This window comes from Castor canadensis, chromosome 18, assembly GCF_047511655.1.
Source record: "Castor canadensis chromosome 18, mCasCan1.hap1v2, whole genome shotgun sequence".
In the NCBI taxonomy this organism is placed as follows: Eukaryota; Metazoa; Chordata; class Mammalia; order Rodentia; family Castoridae; genus Castor; species Castor canadensis.
Window position 1 is genome coordinate 7,164,951 of NC_133403.1, and position 14,884 is coordinate 7,179,834.

General features: G+C 40.3%; 1 long non-coding RNA gene across 1 annotated transcript in view; it reads right to left on the reverse strand.

Annotated features, from left to right (window-relative positions):
* Positions 1-10,849: 10,849 nt before the first annotated feature.
* The window catches only part of LOC141418782 (uncharacterized), a 43,313-nt gene continuing 39,278 nt past the window's right edge, over positions 10,850-14,884 (reverse strand). Inside the window, exon 5 of the long non-coding RNA XR_012443421.1 lies at positions 10,850-13,159. This is a non-coding gene — a long non-coding RNA (uncharacterized lncRNA). The remainder of the gene's footprint in view (positions 13,160-14,884) is intronic.

Here is a 14,884-nt window from a genome sequence, read left to right on the forward strand (position 1 = left end):
TGCACTGTGTCTTCACTTGTTGCTCAGCTTAAAATTGGTTTTAGATCCAAATCTTAATCAATCTAATCTGATCTAGATCCCATAGTCTTTGTTATTCATACTTTGGTTTCAGGTCTAGTTCTCAAATAGTGACTTGGGAAATCTCTCTGGCCATGTCCCCAGGAGGGAGAATGAGTCTCACTTGTGGCTCCAGCACTGGAGCTATCACTGATGATTCTCCATACTAGTTCCAGCTGAAGATTAGGCCATGTTCCCAGGACTCTGATTTATAAACCAAACTATAGACACTCCTGAATTTCTGCCTGGTTTTCAGGTTCTTGGGGGCAAAGCTGTCTCGAACCACTCAAGTATCCAGCCTTAGGACAAGTCTTAGTACTGTTGCAGACTGGTGTACAAGGGTGTACCACACAATGACAGTCAGATGAGGAAATAAGACATAAAGCAACCATTGGCCAGAGTGAGGCTATTAATAATCCTATGAACTGAGGGACAAATGACCCCTCTTCTCAGGTCCCAGGCAATATAAATGAGACAAAGTTGAAAGAAAGACATGTAAGCAATTCTTATCTCCTACGTGATCTTAAGTGGAAGAATCACATGCCTGATTTGGGTGGAGATTTTCTCCTGAAACCAGAGCTCAAGTTTTACATTTCACAGAGGGCAATAAATATTTGATAGGTTGAATGGGCTGGTGTCAAACATTTTTGCTCCTTTATTGTCTTACAATGAACTTTTCCAGACAGAAACAAAGAAAAGACACCTTCATTCTCTGTATAACTAAAGACAGTATTTCACTCAATCATTTCAATAAATGGCACTATATTTTATCAAATCTAAGAATTATTGTGCACTACATATTAGTTAGCAGCTTATTGTCTGTAGTTACATGTAAATTTCAGTACTTTTAATATATAAAAATATGCTAAAACATCTTTGGGAAGGAATGAACATGCTAAAAACAATAGAGGAAGTGTATCTGACCAATGTTGGCACCTCTTGTGAAATTCTCTTCATTTTCATTGGCACAGAGATTTATAACAGCACCATCTTCAAAGCACACATGAACACCACTACTGGGAACCATTAACAGTTCAAATAGCTGAGCCAATACAAACATGAGGTAAAGAATATACATGAAAAATAAGGTGGATTCTGTGGAGACTATAAGTGGTGACATGTCCTTGGAGTTCTAGAAACTTACTCATTTTCTAGAGGCTATGCACATGACCATGTGAGAAGTGTGATGGCCCTAAATTGTCTCCTCTGGATGAAATTGCTTGGATTTGCAGGAAGAAGTGTAGGTCAAGGCCCAGATGTAACTGCAGAAGAATTGAAGTTCACGCTTCAACTCTCAGAGAGCCTGTGGTATAGGGTGATGCTTATAGGGAAATGTGTCTTATATTTGGTTAACTGATAATGTAATTGACCACAATATCAGCCACTTCCTATGCAAGCAATTCACAGAAATGTTTCAGAACACAGAAAGAAAATAATGAATTTCAACTACAATAACAACTGCAACCAAAGCATAATGACAGCAGTAACAACAGCAAGAATCCCTGGAGGAAGCCTCTTATTTTCAAAATTTTCACAGAAATGAAACAAAATATCCATTATAGGAAGTGAAATTATGCAGTAAAGAAACAGGAAAATTTATCTGTACACAGGAACGAAGGCAAAAAAATAAGTCAAAGCAACACAATACAAAAGTGATTGATTGGGTCACTAAGAATCACAGGCTGGATTCACTAAGTGAACACTTCCTTAGACTCTTTGGCTGATTCCTGTATCATCACAGGCAGCAAAGGTAAAACACAAAAACAAAAAGAAGGAAAACCTTATACAACACACAAGTTAACATTGAAGCTAAGCTTCCTGTCACCTGGCCCAGGCCCATCCTAGGGAGCATAATTTCATGGAAATTTCCACTCAGCCCTGTAAGAAGGCCTGAGAGCTTTGGCACTGGAGTATCTCCACAGTCATGTGAAGGAAAGCACTCAGCTGGTTCTACCATGGCTTGGCTGGTCTTTGCCCTCTGAACCATCCTCACAGGCCAAAGGTAGACAGTAGTCAGATCCTCCACAGGAAACAACCATCCAGGGATGAACACTTATCCTTTCCTCTCTAATAAGAATTCTTCACTTGCCTCCCAACTGCAGCTCTCTTTTGGATCTGTGTTTCCAGGTATCCTGCATATTTTGTTGTGAACAGCCATGCTAAAATCTGCCTCTCTGAGATAAGCAGTCAAGGTCACTTGCAACTTTTGCAGTGACTACAGTGGTTAGTGTGCTGAATGGCCCAGCAGAGCACAGGGAAGGACCCCTTGTTCATGATGGTAGAGGAAAGTAATGGTGTTAGGTGATCCATGGGTGATGTCATCCCAGAAGTCCTCATAGGCTTAGACCATGGCCTGGATCTGTGCCTGACCACCAGTGCATACAAGATGTGAAGATTGCTGAACAACACTTTAGAGGTTACAATGGCAGTGGAGCAGCCCATGGACCCCAACTTGATCCGGACCAAATTGGTATGATGCAGAACTTCTCACCTCCTTGGCCCAATAACATCATCCCTCCTATTGCCCTGACTCACAATTCAGAGGAAGCCTTATGACCTTGCTTTGAAATTGTGCCTCTTCCCAAAGATTTTGGTAATCCATAACTAGGTAATAAATAATGTCTTTTTTGGACATAACTGAATTTGACCCACAAATCCCCATATTGCATCATTTTTCTACTTAAAATGTGGTTTGTAAGTGAATCTGTATAGTTGTCACCATGTGCTTGATGGAGTTTTATTTTCCTGGTAGATGTTCTTGCTATGCACACTGCCATACTCCTTTGTAACCTTTATGCATATTCAACACACATGAGCCACTACACAAAGCAGAACACTGAATATTCCCTTGGAGATAACACCTTAACACTCATGTGCAACTCATGGCCCACCTGACATCATGTACACAATTTCCTCTTTCACAGGACACAGAGAATAAACCACAAGAGTGAAAATGATCATATTCACTCCACAACTGACCCCTTGGAATATGAAAGTGAAACATCGCATTGAGAATCACATAAAATAAAGTTAAATCCAAATGGTGACAAGGCCCAATACAAATACAAGCAGTGTTATAAAAAACAGCTCATGCTAAGAGGAGGTCAGTAATGGGAGAGGGAGGGTAAAAGAAGGAGGTTGAAAGGTAAATATGGTTGATGTACTCTCCATACAAGAATCAACATAGAATTTTTAAACCTGTTGAAATCACCATAAGAAGAGGACAATGGTACAACGATTTATATCTAAAGACAATTTTAACCTGGGAAGCAAATGTGGACAAAGTGAACAAAGAATAAGAATGAATTCATGCCATGGTGCAGCATCCTCAGCACCATCAGAAAGAACAACTACATTTCTGAGGTCAAGGGTTGTTTTGACTCTTCACACAAGAACTTTTGTGTATCCATGGCGAATTATGCAAATAAGATCCTCTTTCCATCTCTTTGCACCCCTGTTCTTCAACCCTGAGAGCAATTATGCTGTCAGGGATAGACCGAGGGAGGTTGTGCTATGTATTTTCCCCATGGGAGGAAGTACTGCACATGGGGCAGAGAGCAACTGTGCAGGGAAAAATATATTATAAACTTCAGCCTCCTTTCAATTTCTGAGACAATCTGCTGCTTCTTCTCATGGCCTTTTGGTCTAGGAGCTCTTTTTTGTTGTGGTTGGTGGTGGTGCATTCTGGCATTTACAAAAGTTCTTATAATTTATCAAATATATCATACTTGATTTTTTTGTCTCTAAGTGGTTTAATTAATAAGTGCTGATTTTACTTGGTGACACTTTCACTTTGTTTCCAGATTTAATCACTTACATTGCTTGTCTCTTGTTGCTCATTCCTGTTTGTGGGTATTTTTCTAGTTTTGTTGAAACTCCACACAATTTTAGTTATATATGGTATTAACTGTATCTGAGTGTTGTGAATAAATAATTCAAATGAATTATGAATAATTCATGGACAATTAACTCAAGATGTTATAAAATTTGGCATGTTGGATACACAGCTGCATGAAATGAAAATTATTTTGGCACTTCTTAAAAAAGAATTTAAAAAGGAAAAGAATTTAAGAGTAGGGGATGAGTGTTTTTTTTTAATGCCAGTTCAGCTTATATTCAATAAGCCATGCAGGTGCACAACCTGGTCTACAAGATCAGAAATCTCAAAGAAGTTTGAAACCAAACTTGGTTTGATAATCATGGTTGACAATACTCAATGCATGTAATCCAATATTATTGTCAGGAGTTGTTATTAAGGTATAGGCTCCAAGGCAGGGGCCAACTGGCCACTAAAATGAGTTTCCAAGAATTACTCATCTTAAACTCGTTGACTACTTTTGTAGCATAACGGATAATCCATGCTGGGGATACTCCAGGACCACTTGAGAAGATTATGCCCAAGGTCCTGTGGGTAAATGGAAGAGATTATCTGTGAAGTGTTTTCTTTAGTAAGGACACTGAAGAACCAGTCATATGGAACCACTTGCTGTGGAATGAATGGAACACTTACATTGAATTGAATGTATCTACTGAGGTGGAAGATAACTGTTCTTATCAATCTTACTTCATATCAGGCCAGATAATCTGTGTGATGCTGGGCAACAACCTCAAGTCTGGGACATAAAAACAGCAGATAAATTGGTGCTCTTACAGCTGTGCATGCATGTGATAGGTGTTGATTCCTCACAAGCTCATTTGTATTTTCTTACTAAATCCAGTTAAGGATCATACTTTGTGTTAAGTCTGGTTAGAGTAACATAAAGAAACATGAACAGGATAATACAACCAAATGTTTTTCACCCTATTTTCACTGGCTTCTTCTCAGTATATTTTACTCCCCAAATCAAGATAGTGGAGCAAGGCATCCTTCAAAGAGGTCTATTATTATATTCTGCCACTGAAAAGCAATGGATATCGGGCAACAATTTCACAACCTGTACCCACACCTTGACTGAAGACTGTCAACACACAGCAAAGCTCATTCAAAATCGCTTGCTTTAGCAATTTTTGTAACCAAAATAGTTGTAAATATTTCCCTTGGGCAGATGGTTGGTCCAGAGAAATGATCTGGTGTTCAATCATAAATGAAATTTATGCAAACTCATGTGGTTTACCTTTTACAAGATATAAAGCTTTTCTTTGTGCTTAATCCACTCCAGCCTGACCATGGATGTCATACCTGATGCACAGTTCAGGTACATCTCAGCAATGCCTGTCCTGGGACAGAAAAGTCTGAAAAGGTCACAAATACCCTCATCTTCAGTGTCATCACCCTCACTGTCACATTTTGGGGGGGCACATACATAGGCCATATTCTCCCCAAAACATATGCCATAAAGAAGATTCAGCCTTAACTAATACAATATGTATTCAGACCTCTTTTCCCTTTATTCATTGTATAATTGAGATTTCATCCAGGAATCTACCTTAATCTCTTTTCTTTGCTTTTTTTTGTTGTGGTAATGCTTTCTATTCAAGTGTTCTACTACCTTGGACCATCACTGTCCTACCTCCATCTACTGAGTGACTGGAATTGCAGGCATATACCACCATGCCTGTCCAATACCTTATTGCTCTTAATCCTCCATATCTCACCTAGTTACTACTTGCACTGCTCAGACACCACTATTGTAAAACAATGTTACTACACAAAGTCAAACTTGACTATGGCTGAACTTCATAAGTAACCATTCCTATACCCTTCTTAGATGTTCAATTACTAGAGTTTTGTTCATCATTTATCAGTTGCAATATGTTGTTTTAATAATAAAATATTTTGGATGAAAACAGATCAAGATTTCTTTATGATTATTGCCAAGGGCTTTTTGATCTTTGTTTTGCCTTGGTTCTTTTTTTGAGTCTGTATTTTGTTGGTGAAACCAAATACCAACAAAGGAAAATTTCTTGTTAGTCCTAGATTGTCAGAAGTCTAATATTAATGTGCTGTCATCTCCCTAGGGCTTTTTTTTTTGGCTACACTACCTAATGGATGAAAACAAAAGATCAAGAGAGTGCAAAAGAGGGGAGAATCTCCTGTTTGTTTTTTTGTTTTACTGGGGTCTGAACAAAAGGCTCTTTCTACACAGGCACATTATTACCTGAGACATTCTTCTTCAGAACTTGTGTTTTAGTTTATTTTTCAAATAGGGTTTTGTGCTTTTACTCAGGTCCAGATCATTCCATGATTCTCCAATTGCTGCCTCCTAAATAGATGAGAATACAGACCTATACTACCACGTCTGGGTCTCTTTTGAGGTAGGGTCTCACTAACATTTTCTCCATGCTAATCTAGAAACAATATATTTACTTTCAGTATCCTGCATAACTGGTATTACACATTTTCACCAACATAGCTGGCCCTGAATTTGCCCATTTAACAAACCCATTCTCAAAATAAGCAATCCAACTCTGTGTTAACCAAGTTTTGGCAGAGCCTTCATGACAGACTCAACTCATAAACATTCCTTTCTGCATACTGTTGCATTTAGGACTACATTTCCCTCATACGACCTTTCTCCACTCAGCAGAGAAGGGCAGGTCATCATCCATGATCACAACCTTATGAAGTGTCTCACTGTGAATCTTCTCATCTCCATGTTTACGTATCCTGTCTACATCCCCTCCTACTTCCCATCACTGGCAGTTTGATACTCAACACTTTTTGCCTCCCCGTGTTGAATATCATGCTCTGCAGTACAGCCATGCTTTTATCACTTGTTGGACTAAATCTTGACCCACCTGGAATTCTTACCATGGGTTTCTGCTTCTTTAGAGCTCCAATAGACCCAGGTCAAGGATGGACTCTGTTGATTGCCTCAACTTTAGTCATGTGTTTTACTAAAATTAATAGTGTAATCTGTGCTTCCAAGATCACTTGTATAAAGTTATAACATATTATATAATATAAATATATGTCCTGATTATAGTCCTTTTCTGGACAAAATATATGTCTTTTGTCATTGATAATCTTAACAAAGATTTGCCTAATTCTTGGTACTTTTTGAAGACCTCCATGTCATTTTCCACTGTGCTTTTATCTTCTGATCAGGTAGTCTAGGCTTTGGAGCCCATGACATCCAATCACATCCCAATTTCTTGAATAAGGGATACAGATGCAAAAGACCAAGAAGATATCTAGGAAGGTACAGCAAAGGCTGAAAAGAAAGGACAGAAAAAATGGAACAGCAGAATTCTAAGGAAAGGTGTTGCCCTAGCAATAGGGAAGTAGCACCATCTAGTCTGTTGAATAATAAGAAAGCAACTGAGGCCAGTAGGAAAAGGGGACCAGGAACTAGAGAAAAGGTTAGATCAAAAAGAATGAACCTAGAAGGTAACACATATGCACAGGAAATTAATGTGAGTCAACTCCCTGTATAGTTATCCTTATCTCAACTAGCAAAAACCCTTGTTCCTTCCTATTATTGCTTATACTCTCTCTTCAACAAAATTAGAGATAAGAGCAAAATAGTTTCTGTTGGGTATTGAGGAGATAGGGGTCTGGAGAGGGAGGGGGCAGACTGGGTGGTAAGGGAGGGGGTGGGGGCGGGGGGGGAGAAATGACCCAAGCGTTGTATGCACATATGAATAATAAAATAATAAAAAAAATACAGCTAAGAGAAAAAAAAAAAAGAAAGACCTCACTTCCATGGGACACTATCTTGGGCCCTACGAGAGAAATCTCCACCCAAAGGACTTAGAAACCACCTCAGTGAGGCAGCTCCTGTGTCTTCCATGAGCTCCTCATCTGTTGGCTATGCTATTCCCAGCTTGTAGAGTCGGCTGGAGGTTTAGTGATGCATGATGAAGATGGGACAGTGGTCCTTGAACAAACCCCAAGATGACCCTCACTGCCAGAGGTGGGGAAGGAAGTATTAGTTGAAGACAATCTGTCAACTTACCAGACTCCCAGGGGACAGGGAAAGAGTGCAGGGAGAAAAGTGTTCTGCTAGTCCTTCATGGAGTTATCCTTCATGTGTAGCTGCTGTTCAAAGTCCCTGTCATAGAAAAGTGTCCACTCCTCATGTGCTGCCCCTGCCACTGTTGCTGCCTCTGCTGAATGGTCAAGGTGAGCTGCTGACAATCTTAAACTTTACTGTACTGTTGTAGAGAAAGACTTGGGCAACAGAGAGAAGAACCAGTGTCTAAAGAAAGTCATGGGTAATAAAATAGAAACCTTGGAGGGAAGAACAGAGACAGTTTCAGATTTCACTGCCCCTCAGACTGCCCCTTGTTTAGTTCTCCCTGTTCAGGCCATGCAGACCCCTGACCCTGCCCATTTACATTATGTAGATGCCAGCTACTGTTTTCACCACTGACTTGCTGACCAGGCTGCTGGATCCCTGATCCTGCCTGTTGTTTCACTTCTTCCTATACCAAATATTGATGGGGGACTGAGTTCCCCAATCTTCAATTCTCCTTTGCCTGTCTCTGCACACCCTCTTTCTCCCTATTTAGATCAAGTCCCAATTTAGGGGTTCTATCCAATGAAAGTCCCCTGCTTTACTGAGAGCTGCAAAACTCCCACTTCTGATCTCTCCAAACCTCTTGTCCATGAATAATTCCCCTTAAAGTCTCCCTGCTGCATATGGGAATCCTGACACCTATGTGCATAGATCTACCTCGCCCTCTTTCCTTCACCATGACTCCTTTTCTCATTGCCACCAGAAGTGCTGTTACTTTGAGCTTGGCAGTACATCACTTTGTCACAGTCTTTCCTAACCCAGCCGCCAGTACATCTGCACATGTGATATGGAAGCCCCCACTAGATGCTGAGGTGACTAACATGCTGGTCAGCAACATAGAGCCTGTCTTTGTAATGCCCTCTTTGTTTGGTCTTTGATAGCACAGATCCAATATTTCTATGCATCCTGGCAGGGTATGCCTCTGCAATGCCATCAACCAAGCCTGGAAATTACATCAATGGTGCTATGGATACTTGACCTCCTTCCAAGGTTATTCTTGTCTCTCCAAATACAATCATATCTCATTTGATGGTCTAGGCACTTGCACCTCAGGGGTAGCATTGCCTCAGCCCAAGTCTCCACAAGTGAGTTTATATAATATGTCAAATTTGTCTGACTTCTTTTGCAAGGTATAGAATTTTCACGTGTAACCCATATTTTTGTGTAAATCTATAGCATCTTCCTATTTGCTGAATAGTATTCCTTTGTGTGGTTGTACCTCTCTTATGCATTCACAAGTAGATAAGTGCTTTTATGTATAGTTTTCAGTTATTGGAAAAGAAGTTGGTATAAATATTCTTGTTATTTAGTGAAAGTAACAGCATAGTTTATTAGGAAAGAAATATATTTTTAAAAGACTGAAAGCTGATGGCCTCTAGAGTGAGTGATTATGATTCGCAAACATTTTCTTTCTCTCTCTGTCTGTCTTTCCTTTCCCTTTCAGGGTATCACTATGTAGTCAAGCCCAGCCTAGTGCTTAAATGTTTCTCAAAGTTTTATATTTTATGAAATCTATAAATTAAGGTTTCCATACAATCTTGTTCATGTTTTTGTATGTACCAAATCTTTGCCTAACCCAAGAGCATAAAGTGAACAGTCTGGCCTTGAACTCACTATGTTACCCATGGATGCCTTGAGTTTTCCATTCTTTTGCATCTACTGATCTAGTGCCTAGTAATACAAGTGCCACAACCCAACCACAACTGGATCAAAAATTATTATTAATGGATGTTGGAATGAGTGTGTAGTCATGATGAGATCCTGTCACATATATATGCCTTAGACATAATAAGTATCTTTTCTAAATGAATGATCTCTTCCTTTTGACTATGGCATCTTTGAATAAATCTTTGAACAGAATCCTTCAAATACATTTTATCAGTAATATTTAGACTGTGATCAGATACTGCAAATCAAGTTATAAATTGACAAAGGGGAAGTGTTGAAAAATGCTATAGGTTTCATTTTAAAAATACATAACCAATTTGTGAAAAAGAGAATTTACATGCTGTGAACCTGTGATTCAATCTTCTAATGCTAGCAACTTGGGAGGACTAGATCTAGAGCATCATGGTTGAAGGGAAGCTGGGGCAAATGGTTTATGATACCTCATCTCAACCAATAGCTGGGTACAGAGGTACACAACAGTCATCCAAAGTTGTGCAATAGGCTAGAATTGGAGGATTATGATTACAAGCCAGTTTGGGAAGAAAAAGTTCATAAAATACCCAACTCAGGGGGAAAAAATATGGATGTGGTTGCAAATGTCTGTCAACACAGCAAGTGTGGGAAGCATAGAACAGGAAGAACACATGCTCTTCTATGCAAAAAGCAACATCAAGTATCTCCAAAATAACCAGGGAGAAAGGACTAGAGGCATGGATCCAATGGTAGAGAACCATCTCAGCATTTGGGACATCCTGCGTTCAACCTCAGTAAAATAAAAATCAATAAACCAGTATTTGTTTTAGTGTTGATTTGTTTGTTAGACTAAACAATTCAGACAAATTAGAGACCTTTACCTAGATATTCAAAGCTTCAGTGTCTCATTTATATTCTGTTCCTCTCCTATGCCTTGCAATCCCGACTCTATGCCTGCATCCATTAATGCTTCTGAATATTTTGTGAGCAGCCCCATGTCTGTAATGAATGAAGCTCTGTCCTCCTAGCTTCCTCTGAGAACTTGTGGGATTCACTTGATAATGACACCATGGATGAAGAGGACCCATTGACTTCCCTGGTAAGTTTGCTTGTGTATGTCTAATTCAGAAGTTCTGTTGACTTGGTGACACTTTTTTTCAGTTGAATTAAAACAATAAAACCTGGACATTTATTTGTGTGCATTACTTGTACAAAAGGTTTCATTGTCATATTTACATATAGGCTTACAATGTATCTCAATTAGATTCTCTCTATCCATCATTCTCATTTTCCTCTCCTTATTCTTAGAAAAACTTCAACAAGTTTCATTGTTCACTTTTCATACATGTATACAAAGTACATTGACCATATTCACCATCTTTCACCCTCTCAGTTTACAATCCCTCCAGCCACAGGTAACCTTTCCTGGACAGGACCTGTTTGCCTTTCTGTCCCAAATTTTTGAAAGTGTATATTTATGGTTCAAGGGGGTTTCACCTTTGTAATTCATACATATGTATATCATATTTTACATATCAATAATGTGTATAATTTTCTGGATTGGACACCAAAGAAACTTATAATGTCATGCATAAAGCATTCAGTGAATTCAAGAATATTTCTTCAGGCATTTCTGTGTGTATCCAGCACCCTGGAAATTAGGGAGACACACAACTTGGGTCTGTTTCAGATTCCTCACTTCACCAAAGGCTGATGTCTTGAAGTTCCTTCCACTGGTGAGGACTATGTCCAGTTATCTCAGGAGCCCCTACATGCTCAGGCAGGAGTGCTAGAGCATGCATTGCAAGAGACTGCAGGGCTCACTGCGCTCTGGCCTACTTGTCCCAGTGCCTTCATTGCATAGTATTCACCAGGTCCAGGATGGACTTTCAAGGCAGCAGGTCAAGGATGACTGCAACAGACATACTGTGCTATTGTTTTCCCATACCACATGCAGGTGCCGGCCTCTTTCCTGTTCTCAGTGCTCTCTGGGTGTCTTCTGATCCCAACCATCCACAGTATGGTGTAAACCCTGAAACTCCCATTTATGTATGTGGCTCCAATTCCTTGACTTAATTTCAGAACAAGGGAATTTGAACCAGTCATGCTTCCTTTAACCTTCTATACATGTACAATGGTCCAGTAAATGCATGGAGTTGTTCTGGGAATTAAACATTTCCCAATCCTAATCAGGCACATTCACTATGTGAACTCAATTGTCAAAATATATCATGGGATACAAGAAAGTGGGAAATGGGAAAGAAATGAGTTACATGTAGTTTGTAGGTCACTTCTTGTTGCTATCTGGGAAGTCACCTCCTGAAGGAGCAGAAACAGTAACAATATTCCTGTGGACATAGGAAGGGAAAGAATTAAGAGTTGAGGTGATAACTGTGACTGCTCCCAGGACTGGTCAGTCCATTTCAACACCCTTTTGGACCTTAATCCTAAACTCTTAAGGCCTGAAATGTTTCGCCTTTGCAATGAGGCAGATGACTCCTGATCTAGAGCCTACTTCTCCTGCTCTCTGATTGTACTGCAGAAACTAGGAATGTATGGCTGGTTCATTCTCTTCCTCTAGGAGGTAGTAACTGTCTCTGTGACTCTGTGGTCATGATACTCACTTCCTTCTCTATCCTTCCATTCACTGCCTGCTTTGTTTCTCCTGAATAATTCCCATTGCCTCTCTCCTTGTTAAATTCTACTGTCAAGATATTTTTCAATGGAAAAACCTGGAAGCAAACATTACAAATAGACTCTTTCCATTTTAAGAAGTCATTGGATAGCTTCCTAGTTGGGAGTATATTATGTGAGCCTAGAGCTAGAACCAGCACAGGTTATACTGCCTGATGTCACCAGTTAATTTCCTTGGTGTACACTGCATCTCTACCTTACTGGGGTCACCCCACTACTCTGATGGAATAGGCCATCAGCCCTATCTGCAGAATGTTCAACTGGCATCATCATTTTGTGCCTTTTCCAGCAGGCACTTACTGATTCCTAAAGAGGTAATACAATGTCTGGCAGATTAATAACTTCTCTCTGGAGATGTTCCTTTTGGCACCAGGGGGGACTGATTCTGATAAAACCAGTGCTATTCTAGAAGTGGGGAAATAGCACCTTCTGGGCCCCTAAACAACAAGGCAACCACGTTGTATGGGGGATGCTTCTGGGCCCAAGGATGGGCATCTCCACCCCAATGACTTAAAAACAGCTTCAATAAAGCAAATCCTGTGTCCACCATGGGCTCCTCTTAGGATGGAATCAGCATCTCCAGCTTGCTGAAAGTACGCTTGGGCAGTCTAATGGAGATAGGATAGTTCTCCTTGACACAGTACCAGGCTGCTCCACTTTGAGAGAAGTCCAGCAAGGAACTTCTGTCTGAAGACCATTTGCCCAGCTCACCATAGTCCCAAAGGCCAAGGAAGGAGGTACAGGTTGAAATGTCTTCAGCTATTCCATTAAGGAGCTTTCCACTTCCAAAACTGCAGCTCATTGCCCTGCAAGAGAAAAACGTTCATGTCACAGGTCCTACCACTGGAGGTGTAATTGCCACTGCTATGGGATCAAGGTAAGCTGTCTCTACCTCCTAAACTCCCAAGGATTTTTATTAAGACTTTATTTCCTGGGAAAAGAACAGTTAATATCAAAAGATTAAGATGTTTAGGGATAAAATAAGGACTTCAGAGGATAATACAGTGGTGGCCTTGGAGGGAACAACAGGTGGAGGGAGACTGCACTGCCTGTCAGTCTTTCCCAGCTTTTCCCTACCACTTCCTAACTACACTTTGAAGATTACAGCTATACCTGCCACCAATGACTCTGCAGACCAGGCTATTGGATGCCCAGTCTTGCTATCCTTCTACCTTTCTCTACACCAAAAATTGATGCGGGAATAATTCCCACAGACACTAATTCTCCTTACTTCTCTTCTGGCCCTTTTACACTCTATGTTCGGTCCCAATTTGGGGATTCCATTTAGCGAGAAGTAAGATCAGTTTCTATGCAGAGCTGCAGCATTTTTCATGGTGTACATCCCCACAGTCCTCTTCCTGAATGTGTGCATTTCATGGCTTTCTGCTACTGAAGGGCATTCCCCAAGCCCAGCTGCAAAGATCCCGCTCTTCTTTCCTTCCCCAGCCCTCCTTAAATCCCATTCAACTGGAATGCTGTTAATACTGGTGTGCCCATTACTTTGGCTACACCCTTTTCAACCAGGGCTGCCAGTGCATCTGTATACATGACCTGGCAGCCACCTTTACATCCTGAGGTCACTGTCATGAACACCATGCCCCTTCTCAATTTGTAATTGTTGTATCAGCCTGAGACCTCAGCACACTTTCTTTCCTGATTTTCCTGGTCCATTTCGACAGGCAGGATAGGCTCTTTGCTAAGTGACAATTTTATACAAGCTCACCCAATTTCATGCTCTATCCCATGTTTAACTGTCCTTTGTTCCCACAAACCCCTCTTCTGACCATATTTAGGTCCCCTGGGAGACAGAAAGAAACTGTTTTGACAAGGCCCTTCTTTTCATCTTTCCCAAGAGGTATACTGTACTTTCAAGACACCTAGTAGTTAGTAAATGTGCAAAATCAAGTAACAAGCCAGCCACTGACACTGTGAATAGTGTGGATAATAATCAACTCTCCAATACAGGGGACAGTCAGAATCATTCCCATTCCTCCTTTAGTCAGATGTCTTAGGCCCCATTGGGACAGAGCATGGCAGTTACTATAGGGGAACCAATGGACTGTAGAAAAGGGCTGTACAGATCACCTGCTGCCCTCCTTGACTTGACTGCTCACCTGGATGAGTCATGTGTGATGACTCATTTGCACTAACCATGGACCTGGCAGACTCCAATATTCTTGCTTACACATGTTTTCCTTATCCTGCAGTATTTGACTCCATAGGCCTTAACTTCCCACAGTCATACACATAAAAACAAGGTTCTTATCATTTGGCCTCTACTTGTATGTGTTGTTTGCTCTTAGGATATGAAGAAGCCTTCGTTATGAAAGTTTCTGTAAATGAAATATAGTATAATTCAAATAAACTCCATTCTGTTCCAGACTTTCAATTATGCAGTGGAATACTTTTGTTGAAACATATAATGTGTGTGACTATTTGTTTTGCTGTATTTTTATCTTATTTAATATTGTTGATATAGGGCTTTGAAATCAGGGTCTTTTTCTTGCTGACTAGCCCCTCTATTACTTTAT